Raw genomic sequence first — 16,005 nt, 5'->3', positions numbered from 1 at the left:
GCCCTGTTCACAAATTTATATTGTTGAAACGAAATTTGAGATCAATCCCTCTTTGGTGTTGTCAACTTTGTCATTTAGGATGTTCATTTAGACACGGTGTAGGAAGATAGAAATTATATCTCTTTTTATCAAGGAATCCTGCAGTCTCACGAGTTTATCTGATAAACCTTTTCTATCATGTAATATGGAAATAAAACAAAACAGTATTTAAGCTCTAAAATCCATTTTAAACAATACAAATCAGGAGCAGAGCGAACACGAAACTTGAAAACATAAAAGGTGGTATCAGGTGCAATGGAGGAAAAGCATCTACTGCCGATAGATCACAACCACCGTGTACTCCTTCTCATTATCGGGAAAAAACGGAAAACATCATCAGACAATTCACTGTGAAAATAATGGCCTAACAATTAGTATGAAAAATGAAAGACCGCATTCGACTTTATGATAGATTGTATTTGCTGACAAGGTCATTATATTAACTTGCAAAATGATGAGACTGTTGATATTTTTGTTTCATCAACTTGTTTGACAATAGCTAGCCTCGTTTTTGAAATTGTTCGTCTGTAGAGCATGTTTTTTGCGTATCGAATCAGCTGAGAAATATAAACCCCATATGCAGGTGGTAAGGGTATAATGCTATATAAATATGGGTAGTTGGCGATTGAAAAGGCGAAGTCACCACGCTTATCATAAAGCTTGGATGTTAGGTTACTATTCACGTCTTTCTCTAGTAAAATATCGAGATATGAAACAGATGTGGCAGACTCTGTAGTATTTTTTATTTCAAGCTCACTGGGATATATCGAGTCGACATATGAATGGAAGTAACTATTGTTAATTGATAATTGATATATCTAACTGGTGAGCTGAAGGCCATAGCAAGTGGTTTTCTTCTCATGTAAAGTTTTTGAATAAATTCTGTTTCATATGAATACAAAAATATATCTCCTTATAACGGGGCGCAATTGCTATCAATGGGAATTCCGTCAGGTTGTCGGAAGACCTGGTCTCAAAAAACTACGTAAAAATTGTCAATCAGAAATTCAAGCATCTTTTCAATTCACCTTCAGAGTACTTGTGTGTACAATCAGAATGTTTTTTTAACCAAAAAAAAAAAAAAAAAAAAAAAAAAAAAAAAAAAAAAAATTGCAAAGACCAAAGACAAGGTAAACTAAATTTACGAGTTCCATTTTTATTGAAAAAGCAGCTTAAAAGTTTTAAGTATCCACTTCTCATTTACAACAATTCTTGAAAATTTTCTTGCACGGTACCACTGAAGATTCTCCTTCACTGTTGTTAATTTTTTTTTATTGAGGAGTAAAGGAAGAGACCTGTTAGAACATTTACTTGAACCCGCTAGGTTTCTTTGTTTGAAAGGATTTTTTGAAGTTTAGGAATTCAGTCTAGGTATGGTAATTCAAATTCATTTTGACTGTTGGGAATTTTGAAAATATTCAAAACTGACAATTGGCTTTGTCAGCTCGGACCACTACTGACTGATCCCGTAATCATTTTTTTTTACTTCTGTGATATTGAAAACAAAGAAGGATAAATGGTTTTCATATTGCCCCCAATCGCGTAATCACTTTTGGATTTTATCATCCATCTGATACAATTAAACAATTCTCACAAAGTGTCAAGGTCTCCTTTCAATGTTTGGCCAATCGACTGGCGTAATATTCCATAAAATTAACATTAATAAAATTAATTGAAAGATCGGGGTTCCCTAAATCTTGGCCTTTTAAATATGTGACAATGTAGTTTATGTAGTTTTTCTTCCTTAGCTTGTCTTAATTATCACTAGAGAAAAGAAGTTTGGGACTCATGTTATATTAAGGATCCACAAAACAAACAACCTACACCATGCCAAAACTTTGTCTATGTTCCTAATTGTTATGACTTACACCCCTGAAAACCATTGTTACAGTTATCTAGAAATAATTAACCTAAACATTTTTGAAGAAGGAAATATTCTATGTATGTTTTAGAAACTTAAAATAGAAAGATGGAGTAGCAAAATTAGTCACAAAATTTGGCCTCTTTATCTACCATAATCAACTAGACACGATATTGAAATTATTTCACATACTTTAAAAAAGTATTTGAAAAAAAAAAGATCATTCAAACATCTAGTAATTGATTTTTAGAATTTTCGTGGCGATAAGTCAACTTTTTCGTTGAACTAATTTAAATTCTCTGTGCAGTAGAATTATGTATGAGAAATCTTATCAAAAATTTTATTGGTAGGAAGATGATATGTAATATTTTAGCTTCATTTCCTTTGATCTTTAGTAGACAAAGTATTTCTATGAAATTCTGCTCCCCTCATGAATAGCTAAATACAAAATAAATAAGTTCTCTTTACGAAAGATGTTACATTTTATTCTTCCTCGTAGGTAGCTGGTTAATGGATTGGAACGCAGAAACGTTATTGATTGATTCAATCATTACATAGAATTCTTAATTTTTTTTATGGACTATGAATTCTACGCAAAATTGAAAGCTATATTTACTGTACAAAAGGAAACCCCTTTCACAAAAAAATCATTTACATTTATTAAACGTTGAAATATATATGACATCAGATACTTTGAAAAAAAAAATTCTCTCCCTCTCGTTTCGGCGAATTGGTTATTTATTTTATGATTTGTTTGTTTGTTTGTTGTTTAACGTCCCTCTCGAGATTTTTTTCACTCATATGGACACGCCACCACTTGACGGTGGAGAGCTGCAGATTTTGACCTATGCTCGGCACTCAGGTCCATTGAGCAGTGAGAAACTTTTTCGTGCCAGCACCTACTGCGACACGGGACCTCGGTTTATACGATCTTATCCTAAGGATCAGTCTGTACGTCCCACAGTGGGAATCGAACCCGCGACGTAAGGATCAACCCCTTACTCCGCGACTTTAGAGCAAACGCTGTACCACTGCGCCACGCGGGCGACTATTTTTTTAAGGCTTATGCTGTAAAAATTATGAGATGATAAAACACAATATGACGATAAGGGACAACGATCAATCTCAAAAAGCCTACAAACAATACAAATCGGTGAAGAGGTAAAAATTTAAAAAAAAAAACAAAACAAAAAAAAAAAAAAAAAAACAAAAAAAAACGAAGAACCTCTGGAGATACCAGTGGTTGGACCATACCTAGGAGAAGTAAACGTCCCCATTCGACCGATCACATATTATGTTTTGATCACGAAGACGGAATTACCCGTAGACAAATTTGATATAAAAACAAATACCTAACAATATTTATAAATATGTCAGACAAATTACGAGCAATGATCGGTTGTATGGGCTAAAAAAAGTTATTATAACTTCCATAGAATTTAAAGAAAAAAATATTCGATTCATAAAATTATTGAACTAGCAAAATTAAGAGTAAAATATCACTGGGTTTCCTATTTATCAACAATTCATAAAAAACCAAAATATTCCCCAAAATTAAGGTCCTGATACAGTTATATTTTCTTCATGTCAAAATTACTTAGTAATTGTTTTAATTTTCCTTTTTATTCAGTACGTAAAAAAATAGATCTTGTTTTCATAACGCATTATTTCCATTTTATCTTTTTTTTTTTTTTTTATTATTATGTTATTATTAAGATGTGTTCAAATCGTTTTGTAATCAAATAACACACTTGCATTCAGACATCTCTATAATGATGATTTTTGTTATCACAGTTTTGTTGTTTTTGTCACATTCTATCCTTAACATTTCAGATGTTAAAAAACGCTATTTGATATTTACGTCACAGTATCAGCGACACAAATATCAGACAAAACATTAATGATTTATAAAGCATTTTTATACTAGACAAAAACATTTCTTATATAAGGCAAAAACACATTACACATTAATTCATTATGCTATAATTAAGGGCGAGTGTTTACCATTTTTTGAGGATTCGGACAAATTTTCTTATAATGATCAATATTATCATGTTGCTATGCCTGAACTTTTTTAGTTATCGTAGTTAAATGATTTGTTGATTTTAAATCGTGCTTATAGCACATCAAAGACATACTGATGTACATTTCTACAAACAAGTAAACACTGATAAATTTAACTTCATAACACAATTTATATATTAAGATTACCTTACCGCAGTATTCATACTTTACTAGACAGAAGCACTTCCCCTATAATTTGCCTCTAAAAATCAGAAGGGTCTTCTTTAAATCATTGGGAGTTATATAAAATTTGAGAAAAAAGATCAATGTAGAAAAGTGGAAACCTTTTTTTCATTGTATGAACTCCTAACATCGCCCTTTGACATTTACACCTGAAAATATTTATTTTCAGTCATCAGGAGTTATAATATATAACTTTATTGAAAAAAAGGCTAAAAAAAAAAAAAAAAAAAAAAAAAAAAAAAACGAAATATATAATTTTTTGACCTTGATCGTTGACCTCTTGATTTCAAATCGATAACGGTTTTCGTTTGGCCATAGAGAGATTTGATGTAAAATTTCATTGCAAGATCTAAATGACTTTTTAAAGATATAATCCGGAGACAAGCGATTTACACACAGACAGAATGTATGAATTCTGACCTCTTTACCTCAAAATCAGTTGTAGTCTTTTAATACCAAAGGGCTTGATTTATAAAAGTTCATTAAAAGAAGCTTAAAAAATACTGGAGCTATAGTCTGGAAACTTTTAGTTGAAGGTTTTCATTGCTGTCCTTGACATTGGATCATTTGATCTCAAAATAATTAGGTTTTGATTTTAGTCATAAAGATGTTGCATTGTAAAATATCGCTTCGAAATCTGAAAAAAAAGCCTTTGAAGATATCGTCTGGAAAGTGTTACACACAGACGCAATGTATGAATTTCTAACCACGAACATGACCATGACCTTTGACATTTTCACCTTTAACTCATTCTTTGTACTGTTTTAGGACATAGGGAATTTTGATATTAAATTTCATTGAAAAAAGGTTATCATCTGGAACCTGCTATTCACGATGTATGAATTTTGACCTTTGATCCTTAGACCTTATAATCAATGGCTGTTTTCTTTAGGCCATAATTTAATTGCAAAAGTTCAAAAGTTTTCTAAGATATTGCTTGGACACGAAAAGTGTTACACATAGAGATAATGTATAAATTTCTATCCTTGATCTTTTAGCTTTTACGTCAAATTTCAAGTAATGTGGTTCAAGTTGAAATATGCATGACCTTGACCAAGTATTTAGTGTATCTGTTAAGTAACGTTCGTGATTCATAATTTTACAAAAGCAGCACCACTTTTCAGGTTAAGGGATGCTTCATTTATCTATATTGTCAAAAAATGGACAAGATCCATCTCGTGTATGCTCTTACGAAAAGACGATTAAACGGTGCACCTCCATGCTCAACTTGTCATTCTTAAACCCACAACGCTGTCGAGTAAATTAAAACACTCTTTAAATATTTATTGAATTCTTTAAAATCATATATTTCCTGGGGGTCAAATTTTCGAGGATTGAGGTTTAATGACATATATTGACAAACAAGTTGATGAAACAAGAATATCAGCAATCTCGTTTAAAGTCATCATTTCGTAAGTCCTATGGTCGATACAATGACCTTGTCAGCAAATACAATCTATCATTAAGTCAAAAGCTGACTGACTTTTTTCATACTAATTGTAAGGCCATTACTTACACACTGAATTGTCGACGGATTTTTCCGTTATTTCCCGATCATGACAAGGAGCACACGGCGGGTGTGACTGGTCGGCAGGGGATGCCCACTCCTCTATGGCACCTGATCCCACCTCTGATGTTTTGGAGGTCCGTGTTTGCTCTGCACCTATTTTGTAATGTTTAATGGACTTTTGAGCATGAAAACTGTTCGTTATCTCCATATATTTCATCTACCTAATATTTGCAAATAATATTCTGTTTTATGAAAAAATGTTTTCGTTATCTCCACATATTTCATTCAGAATGTACATAAATATGGCAATTAAAAAAAAATTGAATTAAAAAATATCCTGTTGATTAAATTACAGTTATGCAATGAAATGTACCCATACAACAGTTTTGTGTTGCTGTCTAACTGTTTGATCACACACCTTTCTGACAAGCTATACTTTATACAGTATGTTAGAATTCCTGAGTCCAAACATATTGCCAGTTTATCGGTATTACGTAAACATACTGCAATACGAGATTTTTTGTCAACATACCGCAATATTCCGGAATATTGGTATTATTGCCCGGCCCTTTTAAAATGTATAATTAAAATTAAAATTTAAATGAAATATGGATATAAAAACATTATTCAAGCTCAAAGTCAATTTAAACAACACAAATCGGGATCAGAGCAAACACGGACCTCCAAAAGCCTCAGAGGTGGGATAACGTGCCATGTAAAAATCCGATACATAGAAAAAAAAAAATAAAAACAAAGGGATGAGCTTGTACGAATTTTGCAGGTTTCAATATATTGGGCGAAAAGGGGCGGGGGGGGGGGGGGTTCAATCCGAAATCCGAGCTTGCCTGTAAATACTTAATTTTAGGCAATCAAAAGTGTTCCTTTCTTAAGGTTCATTGATACTTTGATAAGAGAGATAACTCTTAATGACATATATTTTCTATTATTCCTTTATAAATTTTTAAAGATGAAAGGTGTTTTATTGTCAAATTTTATCTCTCAAGCTACGCAGTACAGTTAAGGTGCACAATGGAAATATCGGCAATTTTTTGTGATTTAAAAAAATATTCTTAATCAGGATGGCGATCCTTTTTAGTACTATATTTCTAATTTTTGTTATTAACTACATATTGAGGACGATAAGATTTTATATTAGACTTGTCACGTGATGTGGCAGTCACGTGATTTTAGCACATATAATTGCAGTATTGAAGTCACCTATAAATTTCACTAGTGCAAGTTCATAACCAATTTAAAATTGTAAGTTAAGCTGATTCAACACGCATTGCAGTGCTGCGATCCTATACAAATTCTGCTATTTCATTGTTTAAATCATGTTTGCTTTACCGCACGCTCAAATTTTTGCTGGTCAACGACATTAAATATAGATATAATTAATTCATTTTCAAGATTTCACCAGGATCGTAGCACTTTTCAAATACCTTAATACTTCTAGATTTTATGTGTAAAAGCTTACTATGATTCATTGCATGTATGCCACTAGCTCGATTTATTAAGACCCTTACATTACCCTCCGATGTACTTGCATACAAATATACAAATAAAAAGGAAATATACGGAAAATATATGAAAAAAATCATAAAGAAGACATTGAATCCAAGGTAATGGTCTCCTAAATATCTGCAAATAATATTTTATTTCATCATAAAATAAACTTTTCGTTGTGAAAATATTACTTGATCTGCCTCTCACTGCATACAAACTGTGTCAAGTTTTACGAAATGACGTCACATCGACAAGTGCATCGCGATCACTGACTTGTTTATACCTTGCTAAATATACTAATGGCAAAACAGGATGTTATATAATATACAATTAATTACCCCTTATGCGGTCAACATGGTAAAATAAGGACCCTAGACCTGGCCCACGAGGTGACCTGACCTGACCGAGGCCGCGTAGCGGCCGAGGTCAGGTCAGGTCAGCGAGAGGGCCAGGTCGAGGGTCCTTATTTTACCATGTTGAACTCATAAGGGGTAATCAATTGTTTTATTATACCGATATAAGTTAAGGCAATTTTTGTAAGCTTAATTACTAAAATAATCAATTACATGTATAAGACCTACGAACTGTTATCAGTGTTTCATCGGGATCGGGATTCGCTAGTGGAGTTGTTTACTTTTCGGCTGCTAGTCTTGTAAGTTTTTGCAACGCCAATTTATTAAAACACTCTGTGATTGTCAGTAACATTGCATTTTTATAAATTCACAGATACCATTCCCGACTACAATGACAATCTGGTGCAGACTTTTACTGTACAAGAGAGCCGAGTCTGCGTTCGTTGAATTGTAACGAAAGTTAATTTCAATGAAAACGATAAATGTTATGACGCATCTAAAGGCCAATCGTGATCCGTATCCTAAAAATAATATACATATTTTTATAACGGCAATTTTTGTAATGTACAATCATTACTGTATTCATTATTTTTTTAAATTTGAATGGAATTTGGATTAACAGGTCATTTTTAGCGGTCATTAATTTTATTGACCGGTCATTATACCCCACGTGCAATGATTCCTAGGTCATTATTGCTGTAAACGGTACTTTTTGGAGTCATTCTTGAGTTTAAAAGCCTTCTAACAAGCCAATCAAATTTGAATATTCTTAATAGAGGTATAATAATAAGTTTTGATGGCTTCCTACAGTTCAAAATCGTAGATCAATTGACTTTTTGGTATTTTTAAGAATTGTTAGTTTTGTATGTTGTCATAGTCAATATTTCAAACCTTGGCATCAATCACCTGTTATAAATTTTGTATCACTCTATTGGAAAGGGGTCATTTTTCAACGGGGTTATTTTTTATAGGACACAAATATAAACAAATGACCCCTAGGGCTCTTTTTCTACCAAAAAAAAAAAAAAAAAATTCTAAGGCTGGGGATTATTTTTTTCTCGTTGAAAAATGACCCATCGGTCATTATTCTATAGGGGTCATTATTCGTTTTTACACCGGCCTCCTTTTTGTAGCCTAAACTGCGCTGCGTATACTATACTTTCTTTTTTACTTATGAAGTATAATTCTTTTGGAAAATCATAAACTATGCTAAGATTTATATGAGTGAGCAGAGGGTTTGTGAACCTTTAAGAGTGTAAATTTTATGTGGCACTACCAATTTCGATTCACCAGCTGAAGATGCGCATTTTGACAAATTATGTCTCTTCAGTGATGCTCGTGCCGAAACGTTTGAAATCCGAAATATTTTAATTAAAAAAGACTTTGAAAAGCTTTAAAAAGGGCTGCCAAAGACTGGAGCCAAATACGTCGACGGATCAGACCTATGCATGAGGGGGATAATCCTTAATTTTGAAATATATTTCTAAATTTTACCACAACAATTAAATATAAATCCGTATTTTCGAGCAAGTACTGAAATCCTTAGCTACTAGGCTTAATTTGATGAGAATCTGATCAATTCTGTATAATCCGTGATAGAAAGCATCTAATATTAATCATTTCTTTGAACTTTGACTCTATTGCTAAGAAGGGGAATCCTTTAAGGTCAAGATGTAGTAAATGAAAGTGCCTACAGATTTGTCAAATTTGAGAAAGGCATTCTTTTAATGACCCTGTTCAAATAAAGCTTGGTAAAATAAGGTGTATCGGAACATACGTTGTAGGTAAACTCAACAGAAAGACATGTTTTAAACTTCCGTTTGCAATGAAAAATGAAGAAAGTTTGGTGTAAATATGGTTTTTTTTCTCCATCTCAAACAAAGAAAATGTATCAATATATATTGCCTATTGTCTCTCAGGAAACGGTTTTCATATCTTTTTGACTACTTCTTTTAAATGATTTCATCGTAAAATAGTTTGTATTTATCGTCGTAGTTTGCGCAACCATCCGACGATGACATCAAGTATTTTTGATGGTGATTTGTTTATTTTGTTTAAAATAATCTTTCGTGTGGTTTGTGTTTCACAAGTTTAATGTAGTATCATAGGATTGTACTTAATTTAAAGGTTTATTTAATCTAAAACATTGTTCAAAAATGTTTGGTTTTCGAGACACGGTCCCATTTCTGTGTTAAAATGAGAGTTGACTTTCCTGCCTCCCTTTATTTATTTATTTTTTATTTTGTGCATGCACAACCATTTCATCCATTACACAACCATTTCATCAACATTTGCAGGCTTTTCTATGAAATAAATAAATAATTAAAAAAAAAAAAAATAAGGGAAGAATAATTACTCGTTAAGATTTTCAGGACACTCAGTTTACGGAATTTTAAGGGAAGTTAACTTACTACATATGGTATTTGTAGCACACAATATATTTGTTTTACTTTATAGGAAATATTTTTTTTTTTTACATACAAAAAGTAATATATCTCTCAATTTTTTATTGACGACAGTAATTCGTCAAAATTAAAGGAGTCAATTTATTATAATTGATATATTCTTAGCAATATTATGGTCGATATATGACTGAAATACAAACGTACTGCTGATGGTGTGTTTCACCTATTCTGACAATTCATCCTGGTGCACTCTCCACTTATTCAGATAATTTCATCTGGTGCACCCTCCATCTACTCTGACAATTCCTCCTGGTGCACCCTACACCTATTCTGACTATTCCACCTGGTGCACCCTCTATCTATTCTGACAATTCCTCCTGATGAACCCTTCATCAATTTTTACAATTCCACCTGATACACCTTCCATCTATTCTGGCAATTAAACCTGGTGCACCCTACAACTATTCTAACAGTTCCAACTGATACACCTTGCATCTATTCTGACAATTCCGCCTGGTACATCCTCCATCTATTCTGACAATTCCACCTGGTGCACCTTACACCTATTCTGACAATTCATCCTCATACATCCTCCATCTATTCTGACAATTCTACCTGGTGCACGCTAAACCTATTCTGACAATTCCAACTGTTGCACCCTCAACCTATTCTGACAAATCCACTTGGTGTACCCTCTATCTATTCTGACAATTCCAACCGGTACACCCTTCGTCTATCATCACAATTCCACCGGGTGCACTCTTCACCAATTCTGACAATTCCACCTGGTACACCCTGCACCTATTCAGACAATTCCACCTGGTGCCTCCTGCACCTATTCTGAAAATTCCACCTGGTGCACCCTGCACCTATTCTGACAATTCCACCTGGTGCACCCCCTATCTTTTCAGACAATTCCACCTTGCGCAACCTCCACTTATTCAGACAATTTTACCTGGTGCACTCTCCGTCTTTTCTGACAATCCCTCCTGCTGCACCCTACACCTATTCTGACTATTCCACCTAGTGCACCCTCCATCTATTCTGACAATTCCACCTGGTGCACCCTCTATCTATTCTGACAATTCCTCCTGGTGCACCCATCATCTATTCTGACAATTCCACCCAGTGCCCCCTCCACCTATTCTGACAATTCAACCTGGTACACCCTTCATATATTCTAACAATTCCACCAGGTGCACTCTCCACCTATTATGACAATTCCACCTGGTGCACCTTCTGTCTATTCTGAAAATACTACTCCAACTTCATAAATTACAAGGTATACGTGATATGTTTACGTTTGATAAAATGGGGACTGTTGATTGCTTACTTCATTATAAGATTTAATTACTCTAAAACTAAAAAGGAGGTCAAACCCCTGACTATTCCTCCGCCATAAATTTTCAGATAGTGAGTTTTGTGTTTATACATTCAACTTTTTTGTACATTTCAGTATTAAATGTGTTCATTCCCTCAATTTCTGTGCCCATTTTCATCAAACAGTAACTGGCAAAACTCATTTGTTGAATTTTGTTAATTGTGATCGAGGTTTCCACCTCGCACAAAATTTGAGGACATCAAAATCTTCTAAGTCAGATCACCATGCCAATAATTCCAGTGGTGAGTTTATTTAGCGTCAGTAGAAAGGCTTGCATGAATTGGATCGCCCGCGAAGTATTGTGAAATAAATTGAACGACTCTGACATTTTCAAAGGAGAATAAAATATTCTTCCTTGGGCAATATTTTAGAATAGAATTGTATTTTTTCACCTGATCATTTATTATCAAACAATGAAAACTTAACGCGTTATCAGAGCAGAAAACTTCACAATTGAATGTGCGTTAAACTGTGTGATTGCGGGGTAAATGTATATGCGTTAAAATCGCGGGTATGTTAAGGAAGCATATAAGTCAATTCTCTGGAAATTTAGACTTTTTAAAGAAAATTAAGTTTGATAATTTACCAAAACCGCTGATAAATGTAAACTATTATTATCTATTGCATAAAGATAAAAGAGTGTCTAACGCAAAGACGTGCACCATCACCATGGCATCACGTGACTTCTATTAATAGCGAAATTTTCCTTAGTAAAAAAGCTAACAGAACAACAATACCCCGAAGTGTAATAATTTCTTTGAGTAAATAATATAGTTGGAAAACATCTATTTTGCCTAAAAAGTGCTGCTAGAATCCCACTGTCCCGTCAGTAAAATAATAATTCCACACATTCGCACGAAACCTTACCCGATGTTTTGAATTTTATACATATAAACCGAGATTTTTCGTAAAACCATGCTTAACTCGGGATTCTAGCAGCACTTTCCAAGTATTTTAGGAGGCAAACTTTCCATCTGTACAAATCTTATGTTTTGAAATATACAGCTTATTGTTGTTCTGCTGCATTATTTTTGTCACAAATGACAGAGGAAAGGCCGACCGGGATACGTATATAGCTGACTGTCTTCGAAGAGAATACAATCGATGAAAATAAATTAGCATACCTGTTTTAGTAACTGAACTCCATATGAATTTCACAAAATATTCAGGATATTTGCTTTTAAACTCCATTTTACGTATCTTTGTACATGCCGTCTTAGCCAAATTCTCTTTACACGACATGATCAATTCCCAAGTTACTTGAAGTACACATATGACGTCATCAGTGGTAGATTTTAATCAAAATGACAGATACAGCATAACAAAATAAAAACATTTTATTTTTGTTAATGTTTACTCGTTTCTATATTCATTTTCTAGAGTTAAATTACATCTCTAAATACGAATATTACGAAAACTTGTATTCTAAAATTGACGTCATCTCGCCTACTATGACGTCATAATGTAGCACTGATTAAGTCAAGGTAGAATATTTTGTATGCTTCCTTATTACCCCTGCGATGCGTGACTCTACTGCGGGGAAAGGGCTTTTATTGGTATGAACACAATGTGAAAAAGATAATACAGACCCTTGCTGGAAAAAAAAATGAACAAATAAATAATGTTATATCCTTAGTTTAACTTCTGGTAAATGTATCTTCTCCTTTTACATTTTCACTTCTGGTAAATACAAACGAAATACATTTTACCATCACATTTCTTTGGCATCACAAATTTTATGAACAAGCGTATTTGCTCGAATTTAATCAAACTTGCACAGTATAAAGTCGAAATAAAATCCAAACGTTGCATACTTATAAAATTAATTTGTCAATGAAATATGTGGAGATAACGAACAGTATTCGAGCTCATAGGTCCGTTAAACATTACAAAATAGGAGCAGAGCAAACACGGACCTCTAAGACATCAGAGGTGGGATCAGGTGCCATAGAGGCATTGACTTTTTTAAATTTCATTTTTTGGTAAACGTGATGTGAATGAAATATATTATATCCTGTTAAACATGTCATTGCCACCCACCTGGTTAACAAACAATTGACCAATAAAGTATATACCCCCCCCCCCCCCAAAAAAAATCCTGAAATATTTAAAAAGGTGTCAAAGTGAAAATAAAACACTTTTCATGAAACATTAACTAAAAATAAAGAAAAAAAACTTTTCATTTGTCGAATTTTGTTAATTGTGGATCAAGCTTTCCACCTCGCACAAAATTTGAGGACATCAAAACCCTCTAAAATAGATCAACATGGCAATGATTTCAGTGGTGAGTTTATTTATTAGAAATGCTTGCATAAATTGACTCGTCAAATAAATTGAACAACTTGAACTTCTTGAAAGGGGAATTAAACTTTCTTCTTTGGGCAATATTTTAAAATAAATTTGTAAAATTGCTTACCTAATCATTTATTACCAAACAATGAAAACGTTTTCAGAGCAGACATCTTCAAAATTGAATATGTGTTAAAGTGCTTAATTGCAGTAAATGTATATGTATTAAAATGCGTGACTATACTGCGAAGATGGGGTTTACATTGGTGTGAACACTATAGAAAAAAAAGATTATAGAGAGCCTTGCTGAAAAAAAAAATGAAGTTAGCACCTATATACAAATCTGTAATGTCAAATCCTTAGTTTAACTTCTGGTAAGTGTATCTTCTCCTTTTAACTTTAACTTTTGGTAAATGTAAATGGGGTTTCTTTTTGTGCAGTAAATATCAATTATCATTAGATAAGAAGGTCTTTATAATTTGAGGTAAAATTGCATGACTGTTTCCTGAATGGTTGATTGACAAGAAACTTATTCCATAATTAATTCACGATTCTATGCAATGACTGAATCAATCAATACCATTTATGCATCTCAAATCCATGAACCGGATACCCACGAGGAAGAAGAAAATGTGAGAATCGTTTTTATTTATTTGGCGTTTTTCTATTCAATCTGGTACACCCTCAATCTATTCTTACAATTCTGAGAATTTTTCTATTCATGAAGGGAGCAGAATTTCCTAGAAATCCCCTTCCTACTAAAGATCAAAGGAAATGAAGCTAAAATACTACATATCCACTTCCTGCTAAAATTTTTGAGTGGGTTTCTCATATATATTTCAAATGCATAGTGAATTTACATGAGTTCAGAGGGGAAAAATATTTTTTTTCTCGCAAAGTCAAAAAACATTTAGCGTTGTAATCATACAGATAAGATCCTCTTCGCTCTAACTATATTATTCATTTATGTAACACTACAATTGAAATGGCCATGTACTTTCAGTAATGATAAAATCATACTTTTGGCAACTTTATTTTGTTTACTTTGAATTTTTTTTATACTCGTATTTGAAATAATGAAATGTCTTATATGCATAGTTTATTTCCTACTTCAAAAACGGTAAAGTCAATTATTTCTATATAACTGTAATATGGTTTGCAGTCACAGTAATTAGGAACATAGACAAAGTTTTGGCTCGGTCAAGGCTCTTTAAAAAGTGCCTTTAGCGGATCTTTAATGTAATGCGAGTCCAAAACTTCCTTCTTCAAACTAGGTTAGACAAGCTATAAAAGACATTGTTAGTATTACAAAAGCTTTACACTGTATTAGCATGTAAACTCTGAAGAGATTGCAATATTCATTAATAGAAAAGTGTTTTTTTAGGTCTTTCCACCTTTCTGTGGAAAGACCTATTGATTTTCTTCTGTTTATTAGGTCTTTCCACCTTTCTGTGGAAAGACCTATTGATTTTCTTCTGTTTATTATTAGGTCTTTCCACCTTTCTGTGGAAAGACCTATTGATATTCTTCTGTTTATTATTATTATTATTATTATTATTAGGTCTTTCCACCTTTCTGTGGAAAGACCTATTGGTTTTCTTCTGTTTCTTATTATTCTTCTTCTTATTTTTCCGCCGCAAGATTTTGAGTTTCAAGATTTATTGAAAAGATTTATAGTTCATGAGAATGTACTCCGTAAAAGATATTTGCAGTTAACCCTGCGTATATGAACTTTGAACCCTTGAGGAGTTACATCCCCTTTCGCAATAAAAGCTTGTTATCACTACTCCTTTGAAACCGTAAACTGTAGAGATACGAAACCTTCACCAATGTCCTCGACTAATTTAGGGGACTCTTCAATCTATTCATTGCGAAAGTATTCGTCGACCCCTTCAAGGAGTTATTGCCCCTCCAAGATTTTTATTTTAAAAAAATAATTTAAAATTTTTAAAACGATAAGTCGAAAAGAAATAGGACCAACTGCATCAGATTCATTGACCTTTGACCTTAAAATATATGCATAGGTCAAAGGTCAAGGTCATTCAAAATATGATAAATTAAGCTCTTTTTATATCTCTTTTGTCTTTCAACATATACTAAATATCTTTGCATCATTAATATGTCCTCTTAAAACTATTTCAAAGATTTCATACTTGTCCCCTAAGATTTACCCCTTTAAAAGTTACTACCCCTTTTACTGAAAACCTTGTTATCGCTACTCCTCCGAAACCATAAACCGCAGAGACACAAAACCTTCACTAATGTCTTCAGGGTCTTTAGACACAACTTCAATCTATTCAGTGCAAAAGTATCCGATGACCCCTTATATGAGTTATCACCCCTTAACGTCTTTGTGATAACTATCAAACCTTATAACTTTAAAACTAAAAGTCGTAGAAGCATGAGGTCAAGTG

The sequence above is a fragment of the Saccostrea echinata genome, unplaced genomic scaffold (genome assembly GCF_033153115.1).
Source record: "Saccostrea echinata isolate AGI-Se365-2 ecotype Australia unplaced genomic scaffold, CSIRO_AGI_Sech_v1 ptg000033l, whole genome shotgun sequence".
NCBI classification, from domain to species: Eukaryota; Metazoa; Mollusca; class Bivalvia; order Ostreida; family Ostreidae; genus Saccostrea; species Saccostrea echinata.
The sequence above is the reverse complement of the archived record's forward strand: the minus strand, read 5'-3'. Positions refer to the sequence as shown.